General features: G+C 44.6%; 2 long non-coding RNA genes across 2 annotated transcripts; both read right to left on the bottom strand.

The window, feature by feature from the left end:
• Positions 1-5,279: 5,279 nt before the first annotated feature.
• LOC140675987 (uncharacterized) lies at positions 5,280-5,904 on the bottom strand. Its single transcript, XR_012048506.1, has 4 exons — positions 5,763-5,904; positions 5,603-5,672; positions 5,477-5,525; positions 5,280-5,418 (listed from the first exon to the last, which is right to left on the bottom strand). It is a non-coding gene; the product is annotated as an uncharacterized lncRNA (long non-coding RNA).
• A 141-nt stretch (positions 5,905-6,045) lies between these two features.
• Positions 6,046-7,184, bottom strand: LOC140675986 (uncharacterized). The gene is made up of 4 exons (XR_012048505.1): positions 6,597-7,184; positions 6,420-6,507; positions 6,231-6,347; positions 6,046-6,156 (listed from the first exon to the last, which is right to left on the bottom strand). It is a non-coding gene; the product is annotated as an uncharacterized lncRNA (long non-coding RNA).
• Between the last annotated feature and the right edge of the window lie 16,423 nt (positions 7,185-23,607).

The raw sequence follows: 23,607 nt of genomic DNA, 5'->3' as shown, positions 1-23,607 counted from the left end.
CTCGCTCGCTCGGCAGCTGTGGCATATATGCCTCGCGTTGTGAGGGCATTTGCTCGTTTTTTTGGCCATTGGAAATTGGAGGTATCTCCTTTCCAACGCCTCCCTCGCTGCCGTACCATCCTGAATGGCCGTGATGATAGGTTTGCCACCGGATGTCGATGGCCCTGGGTACGAAGGCATAACCTTCCCCTCTGAGCCCTCGGGTATTTCGGGGAATACCCGCTAATAGATATAAAAATAATTATTAATAAAATAGAATAATTTAAATAATAAAAATTAGTAGCAAACGGATATAATAATCATATAGATAATATAGTTACAAATCTCATTAAAGGAGTCAAATAAAATAATCGATAATTAGATTTATAAACATAAAATAATTCTTTATTTAATAATTTAATAGCATCGCTGAAAGGTTGCAAAATACCAACTAACCCGACCTTATTAGGACCTTTACGTATTTGTACATATCCTAAAAATTTCCGCTCTAATAAAGTTAAAAAAGCAATCCCTAACAATAAATTTAATAATAAAATTAATAAATTTATTAAATTTAAAACTAAATAATAATAAATATTTTTAATTATTACTTATATAAATTATTTTTATATATTTATAAATTCTAAATTTATTACACTATTCTTCCAAAGTAATCTACAATTTTTATAAAATTAATATTATTCTTTAATTTAAAAAAAATTTCAAATAAAAAGTCCTTTCGTACAAATTTATTTACACTTTAATTATAGATAAAATCCGATCTGGCTTACGCCGATCTAAACTCAAATCATGTAAAATTTTAATAGTCGAACAGACTAAATAATTAAATTTTTCCATCTAATTTTTATTTTAATTCAACATCGAGGTCTCAATCATTTTTTATAATATGATCTTAAAAAAAATATTACGCTGTTATCCCTAAGGTAATTAATTTTTCAATAATTTTTTTTAAAACTTATTCATATTTTCATAAATATATGATTATCTATTAAATAAAATTAAAAAAGTTTAAAAAATTTTTTAATCCTCCCAACTAAATATAATTTTATACTAAATTTAAAAACTAATGTATTTTAATAAAAATTATATTAAATTCTATAGGGTCTTATCGTCCCATAATATTATTTGAACATTTTTATTCAAAATTTAAATTTTTATTATTTAATTTAAAAAGCTTAAATCTCATCCATTCCTTCATTCCAGCCTCCAATTAAAAGACAAATGATTATGCTACCTTAGCACAGTCAAATTACTGCGGCTATTTAATACACATCATTGAGCAGAACAAATCTTTAATTATTTTCTAAAAACCATGTTTTTATTAAACAGGTGGACTTAATTTTATTTAAATATATTAAATAAATTTATTTTGCCTAATTCTTTAATTAAATATAAATTATTAATTATTATCAAATCTTTAAAAATAAATTTTATAAATACTACTAATTTTATCATTATTAATTTTTAATTTAAATTAATAAAAATATCTTTTTAATTTATTAAATTTATTTTAATTTTAAAATTATAATTAAACTATGCTAAAATAAATAAATTATTAAATTTTTTCAAAAAATTTTAAATTTTAAAACCATTTTTATAAAATTTTTATAAATAATATTAATAAATTTTTTAAATTTTAAAATTAATTTATAGATTATCCCATAAATTTTTAATATAAATCAATATATTTATTGTAAATAAAAACTATCTCAAACTTTAATAAAAATTTACATATTTAAATTTATATCTAAATTAAATTTATATCAAAAAAAACTAGATATCAAAAAAATTGATTAAAATATCTTCTCTAAATAAATATTAAAAATAATTTTTTTATATTAAATTTTATTTATTTATTTAACTCTTTTTCTTTCGAGAAATTTATTTATCAATAATTTTTTTTAATAAACCCTGATACAAAAGGTACATTTAACTAAAATTACTTTTAAAAATTTTTTTATTTTCATTTACATTACATTATCATTAAAATTAAAATAATTATTTTAAAATTTTTTACTAAAACTTTTTTTTTTTAATATAATTTTATTTAATAATTTATAATATTTTTTCTTATATTTATTTATTATTAATAATTTATTTATTAATTATAATAAAATTTTAATAATTTTTAATTAATCTTTTCAATGTAAAAGAAAAATTTTTATTTAAACTAAAATTTTTTTTAATTCTAAATACATTTTCCAATATATTTACTTTGTTACGACTTTTTCCATAAATTTTTATTAATGAAAATGACGGGCAATTTGTACATATTTTAATTAAAATTCAATTTAAATATTTTTTTAACTTTACAATTAAATTCAATATTTATAAAACTTTAAAAATTTATTTCAATTAATTAAATTAAATGTAACTCATTTAAATTTTAACTATTCTACATTTTGATTTGAATTATAATTATAATTAAATTTTTAAATTATTAATCTTTTAATATAATTTTTCAACAACAATATATAAAAATTAAATTAAGTAATTCTATTCGTGGATTATCAAATTAATCAACAAGTTCCTCTAAATCATAAAATACCGCCAAATTTTTTATTTTTAATGATTAACATTTAATATTTAATTATATTTTATTTTCATTTAAATAATAGGGTATCTAATCCTAATTTATTATATAAATTTTTTTAATTTTATTATTAATTTAAATAAAATTATTTAACTTTTAATATCTATTCATATTTCACCATAAAAAAATAAATTAGTTAAATATATTTATTTATTTATATATTTTATATTTATATATAATTATTTAAATTTATTTTTATTTAAAGTATAAACCGCAATTGCTGGCACTTTATTTATTAATAATAAATTATAATTTTCTATTATAAATTTTCATTTAATTAATTATTATAAATACTAATTTATATATTATTAAATTATTTAAATTTTATATAATTTTTTAAAATTTTATTTATACTTTAAATTATAAAATAAATTTAAAAAAAAAATTAATTTTTAATTATATTTATTAATTATTAAAAACAAATTATAAAAATAATTTAAATTTAAATTTAATATGAATATAAAATTTAATTTATAATATACATAAAAAAAAAATTAAATAATATTCCCCCCCCCCTTTTTTATATTATTATCATTATTATTAATTATTAATAATTATTTAAATATATTAAAATATTTTATTAATAAATAATTTTTTTTTTCTATATTTTAGGTTTTTAATATTTTAAATTAAAAATAATGATTAATAAGTTTTAATTAATTAATATTAAATAATTAATGTTAATTAAATATTTTAAATATATATAATTAATTATATATTTATAAAAATAATTAAAATATTTTATTAACATTAAATAATAATTATTAAATAATATTAATGTATATATAAATAAAAATTTAAATTTTTAATTTTTTTACTTTCTATAAAATACTCTCCTTAAATTTATATAAATAAGATTTTTAATTATTATTAATTATTTTATTTATAGATAAGTTTTTTAATTTTAATTTTAATAATATATTTTTTTTTTATAAATACATATAATTAAAATAGTCAATTATTAAATTTAAATAAAATTACTCTCTCCCTCTGAATTTTATTTTAACTAATTATACTTTTTTAATTCTATAATAACTAATTATTTTTAAAAAATCAATTTTTATAATAATTTTATTTATAATATTTTATTATTTAATTTATTAATTAATCTTTATAACTACTTTAATTTTAATAAATTCTTTTATTATTTTTACTAATACAAATTTAATTTAAATTATTTATTTAAATTTACTTATAACCTTTTTTTAAATTAAATTTACTTATCATATTTAATTTTAACTAATGATTAATAGTCAATTTTCAAAAATATTATACTAATTTATATTTATTTAATTAAAGTAAGTAAGCTAATTCTCTAAGCTTTTAGGTTCATACCCTAAATATAGAAATTTTATCTTTCTCTTATTTAATTAATTATTTTTGCTATTTAAATTTTATTAATAACTAAAAATTTATTTAATGATATGCCTGATAAAAGGATTATTTTGATAGAATAAATCATACATAATTTATATATGTTTTCATTTAAATTAATTTTTTTATATTTAATAGATTTAAACTATCTCAAAAAATTTCAAAAATTTTTATGCTTCATAATACATTAAAATATAATATTAATATGCAATATTTATTCAAAGTTTAATACAACTAAAAAATTAATTTTATTTATATGCATCATAATTTATTTATAAAATTTTTTTTAATGTCTTTAGTGGAGTGTTCTCTTGGCGATTGACAAAGGACATGACACACTAGAACAGACGAAATACACTTGGATGACATAAAACGGATGACATGAAATATACATTTGGAAACAGTGACACATTTAGGGATTAGAAAGACAGGCAGAGGAACTTGACTTAACTGCTAAGGGGTTGGTAGTCCTAACAGTGGATAACGGGAGTGACGATTGGAAAAGACAAGAAACATGTGGAAAGGGAAACCTACTGGAAATGGCGAACAAACAAGTACAACAGTGACAATGCTACATGTTCTTGATTAAATGGATGATTTTTAAAATATTAGAAACATAGGATCAGATAATAACTACATATTAACACATAAAAAAGTGACCTAAATAATTAGACATAAAATAGACGAAATAACCGTACTATTAACACAAAAATTAGTACTAACATCGAACCTCTGTGCAATGGTACATGTACTTTCATTTTTGTTAGTTAAGGTAGAATAAAATAGACGATCTTTTTATATTTTTATTTATAAAATTGAGGTTTCATCTTGGAGCGTCAGTGATGGACAGTGGCAGTAACCTAGAACAAAGTTTATAGGTTATCAAATCTGTCACTTGCTCTTATTAATATAGTATAAACAAATGTAATAACAGACTATACGTACCCTTTTTACGATAATGGCTTCTTTCATGGGCTCCTTGTCGAAGCCGGAGACTATTGCAGGACGGCGTCGTGCGGACTCCAGAAGGTTGTTTATTCGGCGAACAACTGTCGACCGTGATGTCAACATGATCCGTTAATCACTGAAACTTGTTTCGGTGATCGCGCTCGTCTGGTCTCTGCTCTTTCTTTCTAGGAAATATCTGAAGATCTTTCGCTGAAGATGGTTCGCGCGCGAGGACTTCCTGACGATGGCGTGTCTGTACATGGCGGAATTCGACTCTGGTGATATTCGTGGCCTCCTGTCTGCTTCGCGCGTTGGAGTTTCTGAAACAAGGATAAAATAAAAAAACATTAGATGATTATTATGACACAGACGTATTTGCTTGATTAGATAATAAATAGTATATTTATTCACTCCAACGAATAAGCACAGAGAGTTACTTATCTTGTATGAAGATAGAAGCACAGATTTGAAGGAATTCCAGGAGAGATAGTATCCTGTGAAACCTAAAACAAGAAGAATATATCATAAATAATGAATTATTATAGAAATAGTATTACTTACCGTAGTATTAGAAACGCTCGATTATGACTCTTTTTGGATAGTTAATTACCTTTAAAGAGAAAGACCATAATTATAGGAAATACTTATTATAATATTAGAATAGAGAATCCTTGTGTACATTCATACTTAGTGTGATCAAGGATCTGGTTTTACGGTGCATCTGGTAATAAAGGCGATAGTGACAGTTGTAGATTACCTGTAAATGCACTGGGTTATCATATATATACATGGTTGTATACATGAATGTTGTTTATACTATACAACAGACGAATACGCATTATATTACCAAAATTATGAATTGTGTACGCCGCATACACTGTTGAGGAACCATTTTCTCCGGTGCGTCTGGCGACCGTGCACATATCAATGACGGCTATGGGGTAACAGGTTATCTGCGAATTATGCACATAGAGGAATAATATATTGAAAAGAACGAAACAATAATAGTGTATAATTACTTAATAATGTTGTACGATTAACAGACGTTTAATTTAGAAGAAATATTGAAAGTATTGAAGCAATCTCCACTGGAACGTGAAGAGCATAATTAGCGGTGTCCGGTATGCGTAGCCGTCTTACTAAGTGATACTGTTGAGTGTTTGGATCCTCCGGTGAGCTTGGCGGTCGCACACATGTTCAGTGACACATGCAGGTTAGATGATCTTGGTCGATGACAGGTGCTGAAACAAAAAAACAATTTGTTCATTAGGAGCATTAGGATTATTGCAATAAATAATAATAGACGAATACTTACCGTAATATCTTTATTAACTATAAATATTGTGGGTGAGTCTGCCAGCGTCGTTGATGAGCCTAGAGCGCTTTCGACACTGCAAAACATCTTGCGACAGAAATAATTCTGATGAGGAACCTGAAACAAGAAGCATTATACTTAATATTAAATAATATTACATATATTATTAAATAACAGACGAATACTTACCGTAACGCTAATCGTTGCAAAGCTAACACCGTCGACGAGTCGATGATGTGTTGTCATCCTCTCCGGTGTAGTGCTGAAGATTAGTAACCTGTAAAAAGATAAAGTTGTTGGTTATCTGTAGTTGCACTGCGTTGACCGCTGTAATAGATTGTAAAATATAATAAAACCGGAACGTACTGTTGTTGATGATACTTTGTATTGTCGATGCGCCTTTCTGGCGCATCTGATGCATGTTCCCGGCGTCACAACAGCAAACGATTGCGAATACTTGTATACCTGAAATAAGAACTAATTAATATCGTGGATAATAATATAGACGTGAATAAGTATTACGCTTTGTATAGATATATTTATCGATACTTCCTTCGGCTTACGATACTTGGCATGACAGGTGCGGTTATGTTCGGCCTGCCTAAATGAACTCGGTGCCTGAAGACAATAGGAGTACAATTACTAAACGATCACGTGTAGTGGATGATAAATCACAAGCGATATCTGCCCTGCGAGGCTGAGATCCTTGTCAGTGGCAGCGCTGTGTATTAAATGAAGTGACGGCACATATCATTAGCAGCGCGATAATTGTCACCGCGCATCGGGGTCGCGCAAGATAATTGGCACTTAGTTGAGCTACGTCAAGCACTGTTGGGGCACGCGGGGAGGCGGGTGACCCCCAGTAGCCACCTTGACGGGCGCGACACGCGGAAATAACACAAACCTTGTTATTAACAAAGGAACAAATTGAGCGACACGCGGGAGCAGCGCGATCGCGATGTTGGCGGCCATTTTGGGTAGTGATACAATCACGACCAGAATTAATTCGTGCCGACAGTCGCGATAGTAAGTTCGCGTCTCGCCGATGACTATGGTGAGTTCGCATGAGTCTCACATGCGTTCCAAAGTAACCAGATAGGGAAATAGTATTTTAGCGAATATTTCGAGACTCCGAGCTCGAATCTTGAAATGAGACATAAGGTAGTGTTCACCAACGTGTTGCAACTACGATAGCACATACCATTGGTGCAAACTTTAGAGGTTGTGCAGTAACGCTGTGAAACTTTTTGTGGATGCGCAATTGGATTTTTGGAGACACATGGAGATCCCCTAACTATCCCTGAACCCAAAACCCAATTATTGGTGCGCATTAAAATTGAGGTTATAGATTAGCATGCGCATCAATATGGTTTTATTCATGGGCTCTCATTGAGGGCCACAACACATCTGGTTTCCGATTCTAACCCAAAATTGGACTTTTGCAGTGCGCAGTACGGCAGTACGATCACGCGTTTGTTGGGGAGTACGCGCTGTGCCTGGGGGTCCTCGTTGGACGCTCTCTTTCCTGCTGCGTATTTGAAACGCGACTACGTGTTAAAGTCTTCTTGTGTGCATGCGCACTAAGAGACTTGATTAAAATAGATATAGTTTATGATAGGCTAATTATAGAATTAGACAAAACAATAAACGACAATAAGTAGGCATTAGAGGTCATAATGGCGAAGAGCACGCAAAAGATGAGGAAAATGTTTTACTATTATGAAGAAGACCTCTCGCCTACCGATAAAGAAGCGGAGGTGATTAGTGAGGTCAAGGACAAAAATGGTGAAGTAATTAGTCTTAAACTTGATAGATATCTTAGAGGTAGGAAATCTGTAGCGTTTGAGAAACTTGTCGGTTACGATCACGATGTTCTTACGGATGCCGGCAAAACCTGGATAGAAGAGGTTTACCAATTCGTGGAGAGTCGCCAAGATATAGGCGAAAATGACCAGCGGAGGATGTTTGACAGGTGCTATGCTACGTACGACGTGCTGAGCGCGCTTGGCAATATCGACGAAAGAGATTGTTGCGAAGACTACAAGGAGGCTCTAGACGCTATAAGTAAGAAGCTGAGAGAAGCATTGCGGACCTTGGACAAATATGATGCCATATCTCTTGAGGTTGAAACGCTCAGGGAAGAAAATAGAGTGTTGCACGCCAAGGTGCGTGACCTACAAGGTGAAAAGAATGTTCCAGTAATAGGACGTGACAATGACGACGTCATACAAGGAATCAAAGATGGAGTGACAGAATTTACCAATATCGTCAAGGTTACCATGAAGGAACAAAAAAAAGAAGCAAGGCAAAAGTATGAGGACGACATCCAGGAACTTAGAAGGGAAGTCAGCGAGCTGAGGAAGATTGTGCTCAAAGGGGAGATTGCCCACGCGAGTACACCGGTCCCTACGATCTGTATAGTCGAAAAGGATGCCGATAGTCCGAACTCGACCTCGACGAAGAGCAAACTGTCGATGATGCCTAAAAAAAGAGGGAAAGAAAACAATGGATTACTCCTAAGACGCGGAAAAAGAAGAAGACTCTGGAGGCTCCCAGCACTTCCAGAGACAATTCTACAGAGGACTCTCCAGGGATTGAAAATTATCAGCAGGAATTAATTAATTAATTAATTAATTAAGGAATTAATTAATTAAGAAATTAATTAATTCCTGGACGGATAGACCTGTCACCTGAACTGGCTAGACTGAGGAATAAGTCTCGTCTCGCCAGGACAGCTGCGGTTCTCATTAGAGTGGATACTTCCAAGACGTCGTACGCTCAGGCTCTGTGTAGGGTCCGCGAACAGATTAATCTGAAGAATTTAGGAATAGAGGGAACCTAAGTCAGAGGAGCTGTCAACGGAGGACTAATCGTGGAACTCACTGGCTGTGGGGACGGAAGCAAGGCCGACGCTCTGAAAGAGAAAATCACCCGGGTTCTGGGTGACTCTGCCAGGGTGACTAGGCCCCAGCTGAGAGCCGAGATGAGAATCTCGGGTTTGGACGTTTCCATCACTGAAGAGGATGTCGCGATGGCTTTAGCCCGTGAGGGTGACTGCCATCGGGATGAGATTAAAGTGAGCAATTTTAGGAAGACCTCAAAGGCGATGCCACGTACATAGCATAGGCGAACTGTCCGGTGCTGGTGGCTTCCAAGATATCCAAAAAAGGTGCATTAGTTATAGGATGGTGCAGAGGGAAAGTGAAAATTGTGGAGCGTCCTGTGCAGTGTTACAGGTGCTGGTCATTTGGCCATATCAGTGTGAAGTGCACAGCTACAGTAGATAGAGGAAGCTGCTGCTATAATTGCGGCCAAGCTGGCCTGATGGCCAATGGCTGCAAAGTAGTGACACAGTGTGTACTGTGTAAAGAGACGGGCCTGGAATTTTCGCACCGTATGGGCTCGGTTGTATGTAGGTCTAAGCCGGCCGTGCAATAGTGCGAGACCGCGTATATATAGCTGTTATAATCAAGAAATATTTAATCTAGTCGTAAAACTAGTTATAGTTAAAGTGATATGTAGTATAAAGATAGCATGTAGTTTATGATACTCTTAACTCATAGTTCAAGTTTAACCCTAGGTTGAACCAACATATTAAGTAATCGAAGACGGAACCTATCTCCTGCTCAGGAATGAGCGCGGGCGGTAACGAGACGTAACACAGAGGAACCTGAAGACGATCCTATCAAGGCTTTAGGTGTACAATCGGAGGACCAGACAGAAGAGAACCTTACGCCATCCCAGGTCCCCAATTTGCCACCCCCGGTCCCGAAGGAGGGCCTCTCTAGTCAAGCAACCGAAGAAGAAAACAGAGGATCTACAACTTAGGTGGCTAAACAAGCCTCGCTTCCGTCCGGGTCGCGGAAGAGTGCTCACGCGTACCCGTGACCCGGACACATGGAGAAGACAGCAGGACTTACCTGCAGTGGGCGGGTCTCAACACCCGCCCACGGGGGGGAGAGTTTAGTTGGTAGGACTGGCCGGGCGCTTGCGCCGACGGGCCGGGTGAGTCCAACACTACCCCCCGGGAGGACCGGGGGGTGTGCCTAACTGCATTTTCTCCTCCCTTTGCTTGGTAAAAAAAAAAAAAAAAAAAAAAAAAAATTAGGTTAGGTTAGGTTAGGTTAATTTCCTCCCCGATCCCTCCTCGTCGTGCGCCACCTTGTCGTGGTGAGGAGGCTTAACCCTGAAACCCCATGGAACACCCACACGGCTCCGGCCAAGTTGGGTGAACCTCCGGGGTGGAAGGGGAACTAAGAGCGCACCGTATCCTTAGTAAGAGTACAAGGGGAGCCCAGCGACTCCCTTAGGGACTGCGCCCACCCCCTTGGGGGTGGTCTAAAGCGCGGACCCAATCGCTGGTAGGGGTAGGCGGCCCTAAGTGCAATCGCCCGGTGGTACGGCACTGTTGGGGGAGGACTGCTCCCCGCCCGTGACACACCGCTGGGTGCTCCTGGCACATGAGGGTTTCCGCGCGTGTTCCCGCCGTGCGGCGTCCCTCGGAGGGATGTGGGTGCTGGCATGGGCTGGCGTCCCACAGTCGTGGGGCTCCATCTCGCGTGCAGGCGGCTCAGTGGGTTCTGCCCCCTGAGTGCGCGCCGCGAGGGGAGCGGACGGGCCGATGGAACTCCGGAACTCCCGGACCCATCGGGCCGGGCCTCTCCCGAGCCGCTTGAACGTTTTCCGAGGACGGGGTCGGGGAGGCGGAGGAGGGCCGGCGCGGGCCGCACGGGCACAGCCCAACGGCGCCGGGTCGGCCCGGCCGTCGGAGCCTCTCGGACGTATTCCGAGGCAGGGTTCGACGGCGGGATGGAGCCCGACGGTGCATCGCGACAGTTTCCCTTCCGAAGCGGTGCATCGTCGGAGCCCTTTGGCGGAAAGTAACTTCCGTCAAGGAGGCGTGCAAGCTGGCCGCCATGGCGGGTAAGATTGGGCCGGGGAGCGGCGACCCAGTCCCAACTGTCCATGAGGCCCCCCCTCGTGGGCACACCTTGTCGTGGTGAGGGGGCCTAGTAACCGAAAGGTGAAGCCAACGTGCCCAAACAGCATTGCCACGAGTCGGTGTCAGCTTGCTGAACGAATGGCTCTTATGTGGCAAGCGCACCTCGTGCGTTGTTCAGACGGTCTACGGCCGTCCCCCCCCCCTTTTTTTTTTTTTTTTTTTTTTTTTTTTTTTTTTTCCCTCCCAATTATATGCGGGTGCTCCCGCGGGATGAGGGTTGCGGAGCGGTGGGTGCTCCTGCCGTGAAGCGTCCCTCAGTGGGGAAAAGTGGGAGCCGGTCGGGACCCTCGCCCGAAGGACTGGATGGGTGACTCAGTCACCCGCCGGGCCAGAGGCGGGGACCACCCCGATCCCAGTGACTCCCACGTGTAAGTGTGTGTGTGTGTGTGTGTTTACTAATCCTATCTTTATTTTCAGGAACTTTATTTTCAGGTACAATCGGGTTTAGATGTTGCCGTCTGTGGCTTCGTCGGCTTAGGCGGTCGTTAGGTCGTCGTTGTCGTCGCGGTCGCTTTCGTCGAGGTCGGGCCCGTATAAAGTCTAAAGACTAAGGTGTTAGGAACCGTGCTTAGGGTCTGCATGATCGCGTAGACGTTAAATGTCGCGGTCGCGAACGGTCCGCTCCGGGATACCTGCCGTCCTCCCGGAGTATCTAGGCTTGGCGGCGTAAAGGTGGCTCTACGTCGCTCGACCACCCCTTCCACCGTACTCGTGGGAATCAAAATGAAACTCAATAAAATCTTTAACGTGGTGAGGAGGAGTGCCCGCCTGGCCGACCGCTTCCGGTCTGGCGCGGCCGCGAGTAGGGAAGCGCGGGGTGTCTCCGTCGTTGAGTCGCGGGTCTGCTCGACCGCGTGCTCGGTGGCGGCCTCCGCCTCCTCGAGAGCGCCTCACCGAGCTGTGCGCGGGCGGGCCCGTGACACAATACGCGATGGCGCACAGCCCCGAGATTGCGGCCTTCCTGCCGCTAGAACCGCGTTCGTGAATCGCGAAATAACCGGGATTAGATCCGCGTACGTCGTGTTAGAGCGTTGTTCTATTACTTCGATTAGGTCGGCGTCATATAACTTAGCGCGAGAATCGGGAACAGGCGCCGAACAAATAGCGCGCGAAATAGAGAAGCCCGCGATTAGATCCGCGCTTAGATCCGCGCTCAGATCCGCGAACATTGCGACAACGGTGCGAAAGACGGTTAGATTCGCGGACCCAACCGTACCCCACACAGCGAGTGGCCCGGCGCCACAGGAATTAGATAGGATAAGCTCTAGCTTAGGTAGTGCGTCCACGGGTGTTAGGATGCTGCAGCTGAACATGCGACGTTCGGCTGTAGTAACGGGCGAGGTACGTCAACTCGTAGTCGAAAAGCGACTTGACGTCTTAGCATTGCAGGAACCACACGTCGGGAAACAAGGTTCGGGTTACAAAGTCGTAGGATTAGGCATAGGGATGAAGGTTGCCGCAGTGCGCTCACAACGTCCGTGGGCAGCAGTGGTAATCTGCAATCCCAATTTAGATACGGTTTTCGTCTCGCAGCTTAGCACTACGCATTGTGTCTGCGTGGAAGTGCGGGCCCCCAGCTTCTCCTTCTACGTTGTCTCGTGCTACTTCCAGTACAGCGACGAGATTGAGAAGCACCTCAGCCACCTCGAAACGGTGCTTCGTTCACTGAGGGGGGAGAGACTTATTATAGGTGTAGACGCCAATGCTCGATCGTCACTCTGGGGTCCCCAAGAGACAGACGATAGAGGTGCCCGATTCGAGGACCTCATCAGAGCATTTGGCTTGTCAGTGGTCAACGATGCTGGACAGCCGCCCACCTTTTGGACGACAAGGGGTTCGTCATTCATCGACGTAACCCTGACGTCGCCCTCCATGAACAAGTTCATCTGTGACTGGAAGGTAAGGTGTGACTGGACCACCAGTGACCACAGGGCCGTGGACATAAGATTGAGATTGCCGAAAGAGTCAGGTGCCGATCGGGGCGCTGGGAACACGAGGTTCGACACAAGTCGGGCCGACTGGGAACGGTTCTCCGTCACCCTGACAGATCTTTCAAGATCGCAACTGGAGGCTATCGATCTGTGCTCCACAATAGAAGTAGAGAAAATGGCAGAAACGCTCACAGTGGTGCTCACAGAGACCTGTGCTGCGTCAATGCCCAGAAAGCGCAAATTTAGGAAGTCCAACCCGTGGTGGACTAAAAAACTAACGATAGTTAAGAAACAGGTATATAGGTTGCGTCGTGCCTTTCAGGGAGGGCGAGAGGACCCTACTTACCTCCGGGTACTGCTGGAGTATCGTTCTTCACGAAGGCAGTACTGTAGGGAGGTGAAGCGGGCGAAACTCGCTAGCTGGCGGAAGTTCGTCACATCGCACGGCAACCGGGAGCCCTGGGGCTTCGTTTACAAGCAACAGGCGAGCAAACTCCAGGTTGAGAGGGTGCTAAGCACACTCCGGTGTGGTGAATATTCCACAAAGTCACTAGGGGAGACCGCTAGTTACCTCCTGGATGTGCATATCCCAGATGACCGGGAGATAGAAGACACGCTCGAACAGCGTGAAATTAGAAACGAATGCAGGGTCGCTCCAGATACAGCCGACGCCTCTTTCTTCACGGAGGCGGAAATGGCTCGCGCGGTAAAGACTTTTAAAAACAATAAAGCTCCGGGTTTAGATCTAGTCGAGGTCGCCGTACTCAAGGCGGCCTGTAAAATAATCCCCGGTCAACTAGTTAGGCTTTTTAACGGGTGTCTCCAGTGGGGCGTCTTTCCTTCTGTCTGGAAGGAGGGTTCACTCCGAATCCTCCTGAAAGGCGAAGACAAGGATGAGAGAGACCCGAAATCCTACAGACCCATCTGTCTCCTCTCCGTAGTAGGAAAACTTTTCGAGAAGCTTATAAAAGCTCGTCTGCTAGACACGTCACTGGCACCGGGGAAGGTCTCCGATCGACAGTTCGGGTTCATGCCCGGAAGGTCGACGGAGGAAGCTGTCGTGGAGTTGCGACGGATGGTCTCTGCCTCCGAAAAGAGGTACGCCATTGCGCTCCTCTTCGACATTTCCGGGGCTTTTGACAATGTCTGGTGGCCCCTTGTGCTAGATAGCCTTAAGAAACGAGATTGTCCGCGTAATATTTTCGAAGTACTCCGGAGTTACTTCAGCGATCGAAATGTAAAAATTTCTCTTAGCTCCGCGGAGGTGTCCAAGCGGGCTGAGAGGGGATGCCCTCAGGGTTCCGTTCTGGGCCCGGCCTGCTGGAACTTCATGTTTGATGGCCTGTTGAGATTACTGGAAGACGTGATTCCAGATAGATTCGCCGCGTACGCGGACGACCTCGTGGTCGTCATAAACGGAAACTCGCGAAGGGAACTCGAGACAGAAGGCCAACGTGTAGTTAACATAATAACAGAATGGTGTAGGTCCGCGAAACTTCAGATTTCCGAGCGTAAAACTGAAGCCATCATTTTGAAATCCGACGCGATCGCGAGAAACCCGATAGGTAGACGGGGAGGAGCACGACCGGATAGGAAGCGAAAAACAAATAAGAAAACCGTCGACTTCGAGAATAGACCGCCAACCATTAAAATCGGTGAAACGAAAATAGGATTTAAGCGAACGGTTAGGTATCTTGGCGTCTATTTAGATAGAAATTTAAAGGTCAGATCGCACTGCGAATATTTAAACAGCAAAGTCGGTCCGCTGTTCGAGAAGTTAGGTAGAGTAGCGAGAGCCCATTGGGGCCTGCGTTTTAGGACACTCTCCACAATCTACCGGGGCGTGTTCGCACCGACAGTGGCTTATGCTGCTGCGGGGTGGGCCGACCTGTGTACGGAGAGAAATATCAGAATTCTGAGAGCCTTGCAGCGTCGAGTCCTAATTTCAATGACTGGCGCATACCGCACGGCCTCGTGGGAGTCGCTTTGCGTCGTCGGAGGAGCGACTCCTGTAGATATAGCTCTTCGCGAAAGTGCCGCGCGTTATAACGTTAGGTCGAAACAAGACGCCAAGATCGGTAATATCGAGATCCCCGCCGGAACCGAAAGAAAAACCGCGATCGTAGGAATTAAAAATGAGGCGATAAATATGTGGCAGACCCGATGGAACTCTTCAAGTAAGGGTCGTACCACGTTCGCCTTCTTTAGGGACGTGCGAGATAGACTAGCCGCGCGTTCGTTAGAGATAAATCATTGGAGCACACAGGTTCTCACTGGACACGGAGACTTTAGGGAGAGACTCGCGTCGTTAGGTCTCGCGAAAAGTGACGTGTGCATTTGCGGAGGTGGAATCGATTCAGTCCAGCACTTCTTGCTGGAATGTCCCCTCTTTGACGCGCAGAGAGAGATAATGCGAAGCGTCGTACCGGAAGGTGAATGGCAGTGGCCGGATGTGGCACGCTTCTTCGTGTCAAACCCAGAGGCCATTTCCGTGTTCACCGATTTTTGTCGAGAATCCCTCTGGCTAAAGGGATACGAAGCGTAGATCATATATTAGGTAGGCGCGTTGTTCAACCGAAGAGGTCGGAGCCTTCGGGTATGGGGGTGTGATCCCGTAATCTTCTCGGGACAACCACGCTCTCGAGCAGCGTTCGCGTCGCGTTAGATAAAATTAGATAGGACTCCAATTACCTTGATACGCCCACCTATCCCACCATTCCCTTCGCCCGACAGGGTCAGAAGCGTTCATCCAGGTCGGGATGCAAATGGACAGGCCTCCCCGTGGTCCCCGTGGGCACGACGGATAAGATAAAGAGGTGAAGGAGTCGGATAGTGGCGAATGCCAGCCGGCGGAGTTTATGTCACCCTAAGGAAGGAAGGATGGGCTTATTCGTCGTGGCCAAACTGTCCATCCTGCACACACGAACCAGCAGGCGCTACTGGATTTTTCCATCGCCCGTCTCGGGGCGGTTCCGATAGACAGTGGATGTAAAAATGTGGCGTATGCCTGAAAGGGCGAGGTAGCACGGGCCTTTCCCACTCGTGGGAACGGCTCACACATTAACTGTCCATGAGGCCCCCCCCCCCTCGTGGGCACACCTTGTCGTGGTGAGGGGGCCTAGTAACCGAAAGGTGAAGCCAACGTGCCCAAACAGCATTGCCACGAGTCGGTGTCAGCTTGCTGAACGAATGGCTCTTATGTGGCAAGCGCACTGCGTGCGTTGTTCAGACGGTCTACGGCCGTCCCCCGCTTTTTTTTTTTTTTTTTTTTTTTTTTTTTTTTTTTCCCTCCCAATTTTTTGCGGGTACTCCCGCGGGATGAGGGTGCGGAGCGGTGGGTGCTCCTGCCGTGAAGCGTCCCTCAGTGGGGAAAAGTGGGAGCCGGTCGGGACCCTCGCCCGAAGGACTGGATGGGTGACTCAGTCACCCGCCGGGCCAGAGGCGGGGACCACCCTGATCCCAGTGACTCCCACGTGTGAGTGTGTGTGTGTGTCTGTGAGCGTGTACTAATTCTCTCTTTATTTTCAGGAATTTTACTTTCAGGTACAATCGGGTTTCGGATGTTGCCGTCTGTGGCTTCGTCGGCTAGGGCGGTCGTTAGGTCGTCGTTGTCGTCGTGGTCGCTTTCGTCGAGGTCGGGCCCGCGAAACGTCTGAAGACTAAGGTGTTAGGAACCGTGCTTAGGGTCTGCATGATCGCGTAGACGATAAATGTCGCGGTCGCGAACGGTCCGCTCCGGGATACCTGCCGTCCTCCCGGAGTATCTAGGCTTGGCGGCGTAAAGGTGGCTCTACGTCACTCGACCACCCCTTCCACCGTACTCGTGGGAACAGAATGGCGTGTAACAATAAAATTTTCGACGTGGTGAGGAGGAGTGCCCGCCTGGCCGACCGCTTCCGGTCTGGCGCGGCCGCGAGTAGGGAAGCGCGGGGTGTCTCCGTCGTTGAGTCGCGGGTCTGCTCGACCGCGTGCTCGGTGGCGGCCTCCGCCTCCTCGAGAGCGCCTCACCGAGCTGTGCGCGGGCGGGCCCGTGACACAATACGCGATGGCGCACAGCCCCGAGATTGCGGCCTTCCTGCCGCTAGAACCGCGTTCGTGAATCGCGAAACAACCGGGATTAGAGCCGCGTACGTCGTATTAGAGCGATGTCTAATTACTACGATTAGGTCGACGTCGGTAATTCAGCGCGAGAATCGGAGACCGGCGTAAAACAAATAGCGCGCGAGATAGAAAAGTCCGCGATTAGGCCCGCAATTAGACCCGCGCTTAGATCCGCGAACATTGCGACAACGGTGCGAAAGACGGTTAGATTCGCGGACCCAACCCCACCCCACATAGCGAGTGGCCCGGCGCCACAGGAATTAGGTAGGATAAGCTCTAGCTTAGGTAGTGCGTCCACGGGTGTTAGGATGTTGCAGCTGAACATGCGACGTTCGGCTGTAGTAACGGGTGAGGTACGTCAACTCGTAGTCGAAAAGCGACTTGACGTCTTAGCACTGCAGGAACCACACGTCGGGAAACAAGGTTCGGGTTACAAAGTCGTAGGATTAGGCATAGGGATGAGGGTTGCCGCAGTGCGCTCACAACGTCCGTGGGCAGCAGTGGTAATCTGCAATCCCAATTTAGATACGGTTTTCGTCTCGCAGCTTAGCACTACGCATTGTGTCTGCGTGGAAGTGCGGGCCCCCAGCTTCTCTTTCTACGTTGTCTCGTGCTACTTCCAGTACAGCGACGAGATTGAGAAGCACCTCAGCCACCTCGAAACGGTGCTTCGTTCACTGAGGGGGGAGAGACTTATTATAGGTGTAGACGCCAATGCTCGATCGTCACTCTGGGGTCCCCAAGAGACAGACGATAGAGGTGCCAGATTCGAGGACCTCATCAGGGCATTTGGCTTGTCAGTGGTCAACGATGCTGGACAGCCGCCCACCTTTTGGACGACAAGGGGTTCGTCATTCATCGACGTAACCCTGACGTCGCCCTCCATGAACAAGTTCATCTGTGACTGGAAGGTAAGGTGTGACTGGACCACTAGTGACCACAGGGCCGTGGACATAAGATTGAGATTGCCGAAAGAGTCAGGTGCCGATCGGGGCGCTGGGAACACGAGGTTCGACACAAGTCGGGCCGACTGGGAACGGTTCTCTGTCACCCTGACAGATCTTTCAAGATCGCAACTGGAGGCTATCGATCTGTGCTCCACAATAGAAGTAGAGAAAATGGCAGAAACGCTCACAGTGGTGCTCACGGAGACCTGTGTCGCGTCAATGCCTAGGAAGCGCAAATTTAGGAAGTCCAACCCGTGGTGGACTAAAAAATTAACTATAATGAAGAAACAGGTATATAGATTGCGTCGTGCCCTTCAGGGAGGGCGAGAGGACCCTACTTACCTCCGGGTGCTGCTGGAGTATCGTTCTTCACAAAGGCAGTACTGTAGGGGGGTGAGGCGGGCGAAACTCGCAAGCTGGCGGAAGTTCGTCACATCGCACGGCAACCGGGAGCTCTGGGGCTTCGTTTACAAGCAACAGGCGAGCAAACTCCAGGTTGAGGGGGTGCTAAGCACAGTCCGGTGTGGCGAATATTCCACAAAGTCACTAGGGGAGACCGCTAGTTACCTCCTGGATGTGCACATCCCAGATGACCGGGAGATAGAAGACACGCTCGAACAGCGTGAAATTAGAAACGAATGCAGGGTCGCTCCCGATACAGCCGACGCCTCTTTCTTCACGGAGGCGGAAATGGCTCGCGCGGTGAAGACTTTTAAGAACAATAAAGCTCCGGGTTTAGATCTAGTCGAGGTCGCCGTACTCAAGGCGGCCTGTAAAATAATCCCCGGTCAGTTAGTTAGGCTTTTCAACGGGTGTCTCCAGTGGGGCGTCTTTCCTTCTGTCTGGAAGGAGGGTTCACTCCGAATCCTGCTGAAAGGCGAAGACAAGGACGAGAGAGACCCGAAATCCTACAGACCCATTTGTCTCCTCTCCGTAGTAGGAAAACTTTTCGAGAAGCTTATAAAAGCTCGTCTGCTAGACACGTCACTGGCACCGGGGAAGGTCTCCGATCGACAATTCGGGTTCATGCCCGGAAGGTCGACGGAGGAGGCTGTCGTGGAGTTGCGACGGATGGTCTCTGCCTCCGAAAGGAGGTACGCCATTGCGCTTCTCTTCGACATTTCCGGGGCTTTTGACAATGTCTGGTGGCCCCTTGTGTTAGATAGCATTAAGAAACGAGATTGTCCGCGTAATATTTTCGAAGTTCTCCGGAGTTACTTCAGCGATCGAAATGTAAAAATCTCTCTTAGCTCCGCGGAGGTGTCCAAGCGAGCCGAGAGGGGGTGCCCTCAGGGTTCCGTTCTGGGCCCGGCCTGCTGGAACCTCATGTTTGATGGCCTATTGAGATTACTGGAAGACGTGATTCCAGAAAGATTCGCCGCGTACGCGGACGACCTCGTGGTCGTCATAAACGGAAACTCGCGAAGAGAACTGGAAACAGAAGGCCAACGTGTAGTCAACATAATAACAGAATGGTGTAGGTCCGCGAAACTTCAGATTTCCGAGCGTAAAACTGAAGCCATTATTCTGAAATCCGACGCGATCGCGAGAAACCCGATAGGTAGACGGGGAGGAGCACGACCGGATAGGAAGCGAAAAACAAGCAAGAAAACCGTCGACTTCGATAACAGACCGCCAATTATTAAAATCGGTGAATCGAAAATAGGATTTAAGCGAACGGTTAGGTATCTTGGCGTCTATTTGGATAGAAATTTAAAGGTCAGATCGCACTGCGAATATTTAAACAGCAAAGTCGGTCCGCTGTTCGAGAAGTTAGGTAGAGTAGCGAGAGCCCATTGGGGCCTGCGTTTTAGGACACTCTCCACAATCTACCGGGGCGTGTTCGCACCGACAGTGGCTTATGCCGCTGCGGGGTGGGCCGACCTGTGTACGGAGAGAGATATTAGAATTCTGAGAGCCTTGCAGCGTCGAGTCCTAATTTCAATGACTGGCGCATACCGCACGGCCTCGTGGGAGTCGCTTTGCGTCGTCGGAGGAGCGACTCCTGTAGACATAGTTCTTCGCGAAGGTGCCGCGCGTTATAACGTTAGATCGGGAAAAGACGCCAAGATCGGTAATATTGAGATCCCCCCCGGAACCGAAAGAAAAACTGCGATCGTAGGAATAAAAAACGAAGCGATAAATATGTGGCAGACCCGATGGAACTCTTCAAGTAAGGGTCGTACCACGTTCGCCTTCTTTAGGGACGTGCGAGATAGGCTAGCTGCGCGTTCGTTAGATATAAATCATTGGAGCACACAGGTCCTCACTGGACACGGGGATTTCAGAGAAAGACTCGCGTCGTTAGGTCTCGTAGAAAGTGACGTGTGCATTTGCGGAGGTGGAATCGACTCAGTCCAGCACTTCTTGCTGGAATGTCCCCTCTTTGACGCGCAGAGAGAGATACTGCGAAGCGTCGTACCGGAAGGTGAATGGCAGTGGCCGGATATGGCACGCTTCTTCGTGTCAAACCCAGAGGCCCTTTCCGTATTCACCGATTTTTGCCGCGAATCCCTTTGGCTGAAGGGATACGAAACGTAGATAATATATTAGGTAGGTCCGTTGTTCAACCGAAGAGGTCGGAGCCTTCGGGTATGGGGGTGTGATCCCGTAATCTTCTCGGGACAACCACGCTCTCGAGCAGCGTTCGCGTCGCGTTAGATAAAATTAGGTAGGACTCCACTTACCTTATTACGCCCACCTATCCCACCATTTCCTTCGCCCGACAGGGTCAGAAGCGTTCATCCAGGTCGGGATGCAAATGGACAGGCCTCCCCGTGGTCCCCGTGGGCACGACGGATAAGATAGCGGGGTGAAGGAGTCGGATAGTGGCGAATGCCAGCCGGCGGAGTTTATGTCACCCTAAGGAAGGAAGGATGGGCTTATTTGTCGTGGCCAAACTGTCCATCCTGCTCACACGAACCAGCAGGCGCTACTGGATTTTTCCATCGCCCGTCTCGGGGCGATTCCGATAGACAGTGGATGTAAAAATGTGGCGTATGCCTGAAAGGGCGAGGTAGCACGGGCCTTTCCCACTCGTGGGAACGGCTCACACATTAACTGTCCATGAGGCCCCCCCCCCTCGTGGGCACACCTTGACGTGGTGAGGGGGCCTAGTAACCGAAAGGTGAAGCCAACGTGCCCAAACAGCATTGCCACGAGTCGGTGTCAGCTTGCTGAACGAATGGCTCTTATGTGGCAAGCGCACTGCGTGCGTTGTTCAGACGGTCTACGGTCGTCCCCCGTTTTTTTTTTTTTTTTTTTTTCCCTCCCAATTTTATGCGGGTGCTCCCGCGGGATGAGGGTGCGGAGCGGTGGGTGCTTCTGCCGTGAAGCGTCCCTCAGTGGGGAAAAGTGGGAGCCGGTCGGGACCCTCGCCCGAAGGACTGGATGGGTGACTCAGTCACCCGCCGGGCCAGAGGCGGGGACCACCCCGATCTCAGTGACTCCCACGTGTGAGTGTGTGTGTGTGAGTGCGTGAGTGTGTTTAATAATTCCTTCTTTATTTTCAGGAATCTTATTTTCAGGTATCGGGTTAACGTCTAAAGACTAAGGTGTTAGGTACCGTGCTTAGGGTCTGCATGATCGCGTAGACGAAAAAAATGTCGCGGTCGCGAACGGTCCGCTCCTGCCGTCCTCCCGGAGTATCTAGGCTTGGCGGCGTAAAGGTGGCTCTACGTCGCTCGACCACCCCTTCCACCGTACTCGTAAGAACAGTTATGGCGTACACAAATAAAATTTTCGACGTGGTGAGGAGGAGTGCCCGCCTGGCCGACCGCTTCCGGTCTGGCGCGGCCGCGAGTAGGGAAGCGCGGGGTGTCTCCGTCGTTGAGTCGCGGGTCTGCTCGACCGCGTGCTCGGTGGCGGCCTCCGCCTCCTCGAGAGCGCCTCACCGAGCTGTGCGCGGGCGGGCCCGTGACACAATACGCGATGGCGCACAGCCCCGAGATTGCGGCCTTCCTGCCGCTAGAACCGCGTTAGTAGATCGCGATACAACCGTTACTAGAACCGCGTGCGTCGTTCTAGAACGTTGCTTGATTACTTCGATTAGGTCGGCGTCATATAATTTAGCGCGAGAATCGGGAACAGGCGCCAAACAAATAGCGCGCGAAATAGAGAAGCCCGCGATTAGATCCGCGCTTAGATCCGTGAACATTGCGACAACGGTGCGTAAGACGGTTAGATTCGAGGACCCAACCCCACCCCACACAGCGAGTGGCCCGGTGCCACAGGAATTAGGTAGGATAAGCTCTAGCTTAGGTAGTGCGTCCACGGGTGTTAGGATGCTGCAGCTGAACATGCGTCGTTCGGCTGTAGTAACGGGTGAAGTACGTCAACTCGTAGTCGAAAAGCGACTTGACGTTTTAGTATTGCAGGAACCACACGTCGGGAAACAAGGTTCGGTTTACAAAGTCGTAGGACTAGGCATAGGGATGAGGGTTGCCGCAGTGCGCTCACAACGTCCGTGGGCAGCAGTGGTAATCTGCAATCCCAATTTAGATACGGTTTTCGTCTCGCAGCTTGGCACTACGCATTGTGTCTGCGTGGAAGTGCGGGCCCCCAGCTTCTCCTTTTACGTTGTCTCGTGCTACTTCCAGTACAGCGACGAGATTGAGAAGCACCTCAGCCACCTCGAAACGGTGCTTCGTTCACTGAGGGGGGAGAGACTTATTATAGGTGTAGACGCCAATGCTCGATCGTCACTCTGAGGTCCCCAAGAGACAGACGATAGAGGTGCCAGATTCGAGGACCTCATCAGGGCATTTGGCTTGTCAGTGGTCAACGATGCTGGACAGCCGCCCACCTTTTGGACGACAAGGGGTTCGTCATTCATCGACGTAACCCTGACGTCGCCCTCCATGAACAAGTTCATCTGTGACTGGAAGGTAAGGTGTGACTGGACCACCAGTGACCACAGGGCTGTGGACATAAGATTGAGATTGCCGAAAGAGTCAGGTGCCGATCAGGGCGCTGGGAACACGAGGTTCGACACAAGTCGGGCCGACTGGGAACGGTTCTCTGTCACCCTGACAGATCTTTCAAGATCGCAACTGGAGGCTATCGATCTGTGCTCCGCAATAGAAGTAGAGAAAATGGCAGAAACGCTCACAGTGGTGCTCACGGAGACCTGTGATGCGTCAATGCCCAGAAAGCGCAAATTTAGGAAGTCCAACCCGTGGTGAAATTAAAAATGAGGCGATAAATATGTGGCAGACCCGATGGAACTCTTCAAGTAAGGGTCGTACCACGTTCGCCTTTTTTAGGGACGTGCGAGATAGACTAGCCGCGCGTTCGTTAGAGATAAATCATTGGAGCACACAGGTCTTCACTGGACACGGGGATTTTAGAGAAAGACTCGCGTCGTTAGGTCTCGTGGAAAGTGACGTGTGCATTTG

Source organism: Anoplolepis gracilipes, unplaced genomic scaffold (assembly GCF_047496725.1).
Source record: "Anoplolepis gracilipes unplaced genomic scaffold, ASM4749672v1 Contig26, whole genome shotgun sequence".
NCBI classification, from domain to species: Eukaryota; Metazoa; Arthropoda; class Insecta; order Hymenoptera; family Formicidae; genus Anoplolepis; species Anoplolepis gracilipes.
The sequence above is the reverse complement of the archived record's forward strand: the minus strand, read 5'-3'. Positions and strand labels throughout refer to the sequence as shown.